Consider the following 6,343-nt stretch of genomic DNA (forward strand, 5'->3'; position numbering starts at 1 on the left):
CTGACAAGAAACAAAATCCTGATTCGTCTGTTAGCACAGTCAACTGATACTGTTGCTTGTCTTGGAAATTCATCATGTGCCTTTCCTTGCCTCTGCTGTTGCTCCTAACAGCTGATTCCACCCTGGGAATCCTTACTGCTTCTCCATTGCCTAGGTGGCTGTTGGAGAGAAATCTATTTTGGAAGCCAACTGCCCTTGGACACCAGATTCATGAGGTCCTTGCTCACATCTACATCAAGCAAAGTAGAGATAGCTTGAAAGTGAAACATAGCATACTTTTGGAAAACAAAAAGCCAAATCCAGTCTAACCTAGAAACATGAGATTCAAGATGGGGAGAAATGGACCTCTTCCTTCTCTTAAGGAAGAGGTCGCTGCTTGATTATGCCACCAATCTAGTCTTTATCCTTGACGGTGTTGCTCTGCAATTTTTTTTAATGTAATCACTTTTGTAATGGAAAGAAAGATGAAATTTCTCTCCACAGCCCATGCATCTGTTAGGTGGTAGCTTCTCCTCTTGCTGCAGTTTCCTTGTCTCCATTCACTAGCTCTTCTTGCTCCAAGCCTAGTCAGCTGCATTCTCTGTTGGTGTTTCTTTTTGTTCCACAGCCAACAAGAGGAGCAGGTGGACAGCCATGCAGAACCTCCCGCTCAAAACATGTCCATGGTGAAGCTGGTAAGGGAGAACTGCACTGCTTCCCTTGCATCTGGGCTTGCAAGGCCTCCTCTATCTTTCCTCCTTCCAGGCTGAAGACCTCCTTGTTTTGTCATATGTGACTCATCTTTGAGGTTTTCAGCCCTGGTGGTTCCTTGTAGCATCTCCACCCCTGGGCCTCAGGCTCACCACTTCCTGCTGAGTTTTATTAGTTTGCATGACATCTGTAATTCTTCAATGTTTGTTACCCTAGAAATGAGAAAACTTAATTTCAAAAAGTGATTCATGTCTCTTCTTTCTCTTTCTAGACCCAGAAATCAATGACTGGCTACTTAAAAAAGAGATCTTCCTGGCTTAGGTAGGTAAAATGTTCTCAGTGCATGCAGATTTGGATAGTTCGCAACTGGAGCACCATGGAGTCAAGATTGTTTTGACAAATGCTGGAACATCATAGGAGAAACATGAGATGGCGGTGAAGAAGAATATGCTGGAAGTGGAGAACTGTGTGTATGTAAACTTAGTGAAGCAACAGACTGAAGTAATCAGGGTGCAAACTCTATTCTGGGCCCTTGGGTACATTCCCTATGAACCTACTTACCTGCCACCTCCAAAAATGCAGCACTTATTTGCTTGCTGGCAGCTGTCTCCTTCCCTTAACATGAGGAAAGGGAGGAAGGTTGAAGGTCTCGGCATGTGATTCTCTCCTCTTGGGTGCTCCAGTATCAGCCCTCCATTAAACCACCTCTCTGCAGTACTTACACCACCAGCCTGATCCTGAGGGGTGGGCTACTCTTTATGGGAGGCATTCTCCTTTTGCTTGTCTGCACTGAAGTAGAATGTACTCGTAGAGCATCAGGAAAAGTGATGACCTTCCTCTGTTTTCTTAGTCTTCAAAGTTTAGGTTGAAGGTGGTTTGAAGAGAAGAAGATATTTATAGATGAACTCTTAATTTAGGTTTTTTTTGTCAGGGTAGAGCCACTGCTGAAACTATTTATAGAATATTTCATGAAGGCTGTCAATGTCAGGATCACCAACTGTTGCTCATTTACCTTATCCCCATCCATCAGTCCGTCCTCATCCATCACCCCAACAACCACAGGAGAATCTCCCAAAATACAGTTGCCTTTCTGTGGTGGTCCTGTAGTGCCTTCATAAAAAGAATACAACCTTCGTTTTTTTTCCTATATGGCAGCAAGATTTGGGCTGGATCTTGTAGAAAGTCATCAAGAAAATGGATTGATGTTGTTTACCCTTCTGTGGATAGAGAAACATTTTTAATGCTGCATGACCAAACACAATTAGCAAGTGCTTCTGGCTTGTTTCATCTGTGGAGCTTCATTTCCATTTAAATATGTACATTTTAATGTCAGGAAACTGTTCCTGCTAGCACAGGGCATTCACCTGTGGGAATAATCTCCCAAATGAAACAGGTAGAAGCATGTAAGGTTTGTCTGAACAAAACAGAGCGTGACTGGTCTCACAGCAAGTGCTACACACTTCCTATATGACCTCAGGCAAATTTCTTCCCTCTGGGCTTCGGTTCCCCACCTGTAAAATGACAATAGTATTTATTTTCTCCACTCTGTGTCCTCTTCATCTGTTCACGCCACAAAACCTTTGGGGGCAAGAGCTGTCTTTAAGTATTAAACACTTGTCAGTAACTGACTGTGGTAATATTGACAGCAGCAAGAAGGAAGGATTCTGTTTTGGCCAGGGAATGAAATACAAGATTAGTTGCTCCAATAGACTTCAATTTTAACAGAGTTGTTCTGCAATGTTTGTATTTTTCTCTGTTACCTGTCTGTCTCTCTTGTTGCAGGAACTCTTCACGACTGTTTGGCAGGCTCTTACTATGCTTTGGCTGCTCTTGTGTAGCACTGGTTTTATATTATAGATTTTTCTTTTGTGTTACCTGGATATGTTGGCTACTGAGAAGCATCTCCCATCAGTACTACAAAACTTGCTTTTGGCCATGCTAACCCTAGAAGATTTTACAGACTCCAGACTGGGTTTCTGTAGAACTGCTGTATTGTTTCTGGGGAGATCTCACTTTTAAATAAAGCTTTTCATCAGTGCTAAAAGAAAGATGCTTTCATCTGTGTCTTTCCTGTGAGAACCACATCAGCTTCTCAGAGGAAGAAAAAGAATGGACCATATATCACGGCAAGAGGGAGTATGCTTAGTTGGGAATATTCAGTTGTTCGCTGTTAGAGGTGGGTCTGAGTTGCAAAAATTGGTCCAACTTCCATATTCGGATCTATTCCCCAAATCCCTGAATGTCCTGCCCCCATCAGCACAGGCATTAGTGCAGGAAATCTGTAATGAAATCTAAATAGGATCTTCTGTTGATACAAATTGAAATGACCCCATTATCAGTGGAGCAGTGATAACTGACAGGAGCTGAAGTTTTGCTCCAAAAAATGTCTTTTGCCAGACTCAGGACCAGTCACTTCTGTGACTGTTAGTGTCAGACAGTCCATCACCCTGCTGCCTAATGACAAAAATCCTACAAATGGCCACTCCTATACACACAAAGCAATACTCCTGCACATCCACAGCGAGTCCATCATGTAGGACATGGGTGACTCCCTTTACCCACAGTGCAGGGCAATCTGCAGGCTGTGGGAAGCCCTCACATATCTTGCAGACACCAGTCTTGCACAGACCAAGTGTGTGACAGTCAGGGTTGCAGACTTCCAAAATCCTGTGTAGACAGAGATCATCATTATGTCTTCTGTGTGCTTCACTGAACGGTCAGGCCTTCCCCATCCACAGCAAAGCGCAATAGACCTTGACTGAGTGCTCACCATTCCCACAGGTCAGCTCATGGATGCTTAAAGAAGATTTCAGTGCAACCTTCTTTCTGGGCTTTGTTGTTCTTATGGCCCTCAGTGTCCTAAATTTTACCCTCAAGAAGGGCATCATGCCCCTCCCTCCTTGAATCAGTTTTGGAAGCAGATTTTTTTTGATCACTGTGGAAAACATGCTACATTGCAATGTTGTACTGAAGCATTACAAGCCACACAGAGTACTTATCCTAGTTACAACTTTCCATGCCTATCTTTGTTTGAAAGGAGACCAGGGTCATCTCAGCACAGAAGCTATGTCTGCTTCTGTGTTTGAAAAGGGTACCTTGGTGCTTTAGCAGGTATCAGCTGGTAGCTGTGTTTCCAAGCCTTGCTGTTGCTTTCCTGCATCTTCCAAATTCACCACTCAGCAGCTACATGAGAGCAATCAGGAGTCAGACCTGGCTGTTGATGCAGAGTAAGTCAAGCAGCAGTGAATTAGAGCTGTTGGAAGATTGAAATATCTCAGAAAATGCTTTTGACTTCATCTTTATGTTATCTGCTGCTCAGGAATTTTTTGTTCTTTTTCACAGATTAGGAAGAACATGAAAACTGTTCGCTAATGAGACACTATCCTGCAGGGCTGGCTTGTCATATGTGCAATAGCCTTTTGTGGAAGGTACCTGATGTACAGAGGGAGCTGAAACACTTAAGGTTTGGAAAGCAAGCACACTGCAAATGTTTACAATGGAGAGAAAGTGTGCTGAAAGCAAAGCACAGCAGCAAAATGTCTTGCTTCTATGTAGAAGATGGAGCTTTTGAATTGAAAAAGAAAATTCACAAAAGCCATTAAGAGGGTATAAGATTGTAGGAAGCCCATCTTATAAGGCAGAACATTTGTACAAATTGTGGGAGAGCCTCAGTGTATGACAAAGAACTGTGAAAGTCTGTGAAAATATCATCTAACTCATGCAATTTATTGCATGGAGCATTCCCCGCTGCTTTCCTGCATCCAGTGCAGTGCATTCCCAACACAGATGCTCTGTGTCTGAGTCCCCACACTTTATGTGAGGCTGGACTTGAGGGGAAATTTGGAAGTGTGCTCTGAGAAGATAATCTGTGCTTGTTGCTTTACCCTTGTTATAAAAGTTTTCCTAAACCATCTACATCATTCCCTGCAATTGCCGTAGCCCACAGGCTGTGAACATTATGACAGAAACCTTTAACAGAAGAAAATGTAGCAAGGGATAAGTTTAATACTGTTGCTTGGCTCTGTGATTGCAAATTTTTGTGGGCACCTTGACCATAAAGTGAGAAAAAAAGGATAAATACTTTATGCTGGCATGAAAGAAAAGAAAAAGCATTGAATAACTCAGGATGCAACTGTGTCTGGTCAAGTGGATGGGATGCAACGAGAGTCATACAGGGAGCCGTGATGGAAGCGATGGTGAGGGTGCTGCTGCATGGGGCCTTTCAAACCCCAGTGAATTGCCACAGATGAATTGACAAAAACATATTGTACAAGACTTAAAAGAAGGAACAATACCATTGCTTATCTGCTTTCTTCCTTTGCTTTTTAGTTCTGCCTTAGTATATGTGCCTCAGGCATACTTTGTCCTCAGTGAGGCTAGAGGGGTTTGCAATGCCTTTCTCTGTTCTTCAGTTTCTCCTGCTCAGGTAATCTTGCTAAAACAGGGACTTACTTTACTTCACCCCCACACTGTGTAACAGGTACCAGCCTGCCCGCTCCACTGACAGCGGTGGATAAAATCATTAAGTTTGCCACGGAAGCTAATTATCTTCCATGCCAGCTCTTCGCTTCTCCCCACCCCCAAAGCACATCTGATTTCTGGGCGAAAAGTATCCAGCTTTGGTTCTATCATAGAAAGTTTTCTCTTGTAGCTTTTCCTACTTTCATCTCTGAACTGACAAAAGGCACTGTTTTGGGTGCAGCCTGACCAAGTGTCCATCCTCATCCTCTCCAGGGAGGAGTGAGGCCTTGGAGCAGGAAACCAGGTCACTGGGCAGAGATCAGCCAATCCATGGCTCACATTGACCTTGCTGTGGCTAATGCCAGTTGTCTATGGTCTGCCTTGATGTAATGGGTCTGCCAGGCCTCAGCTGGCTAGGCCACAGACTACCGCTCTTTCATGTATTGTCAGCTTTATGCTGGACAGGATTTTCAGGTGCACCCCTTCCTGGTCTAGGCCTGCTTCTCTGGCATCAACAGCAGCTTTGCTTCAAATGCTCTGCAGGATCGTCCAGGTTTCCAGTGTGCTCCTAAAGCTGGGCTGCTCTATGTGGTCCGGGGCACTGATGCGTGTGATCTCTTTTCTAATGTTTTGTCCTTTCTCCCCTTTTTCCTCTCTCAGGTAGAGTAAGGATGGACAAAGTGACAAGTCCTTTGCTGAAATCAGACCACAGTGTCCTGAAGGACCCTGCAGTGATTTAGATTCAGAGTGAATTGCAGAACAAATCCTTCCAAATCCTTCTCGTACTAACAAACAAAGAAGGACTGGTGGAAGATGTGAAGGTTGGGGGCTGCCTTGGCTGCAGTGACCATGAGATGGTGGAGTTCAGGATCCTGCGAGGAGGCAGCAGGGCACCAAGTAGGATCGCAACCCTGGACTTCAGGAGAGCAAACTTTGTCCTCTTCAGGGACCTACTTGGAGGAATCCCATGGGTGAGGGCCCTGGAAGGAAGGAGTGTTCAAGAGAGTTGGTTAATATTCAAACATCACTTCCTCCAGGCTCAAGAGCGGTGCATCCCTATGAGTAGGAAGTCAAGCAAAGGAGGTAGGAGACCTGCATGGATGAGCAAGGAGCTCCTGGCAAAACTCAACCAGAAGAAGGAAGTCTACAGAAAGTGGAAAGGGGGACAGGCCACTTGGGAGGAATATAGGAA

At 44.3% G+C, this 6,343-nt stretch overlaps 1 long non-coding RNA gene across 1 annotated transcript; it reads left to right on the forward strand.

Moving 5' to 3' along the window:
- The first annotated feature begins 624 nt into the window (after positions 1-624).
- LOC106489033 (uncharacterized) lies at positions 625-2,531 on the forward strand. The gene is made up of 3 exons (XR_001293331.1): positions 625-674; positions 962-1,011; positions 2,473-2,531. It is a non-coding gene; the product is annotated as an uncharacterized lncRNA (long non-coding RNA).
- Positions 2,532-6,343: the final 3,812 nt, after the last annotated feature.

Source organism: Apteryx mantelli, chromosome 2 (assembly GCF_036417845.1).
Source record: "Apteryx mantelli isolate bAptMan1 chromosome 2, bAptMan1.hap1, whole genome shotgun sequence".
Classification (NCBI taxonomy): Eukaryota; Metazoa; Chordata; class Aves; order Apterygiformes; family Apterygidae; genus Apteryx; species Apteryx mantelli.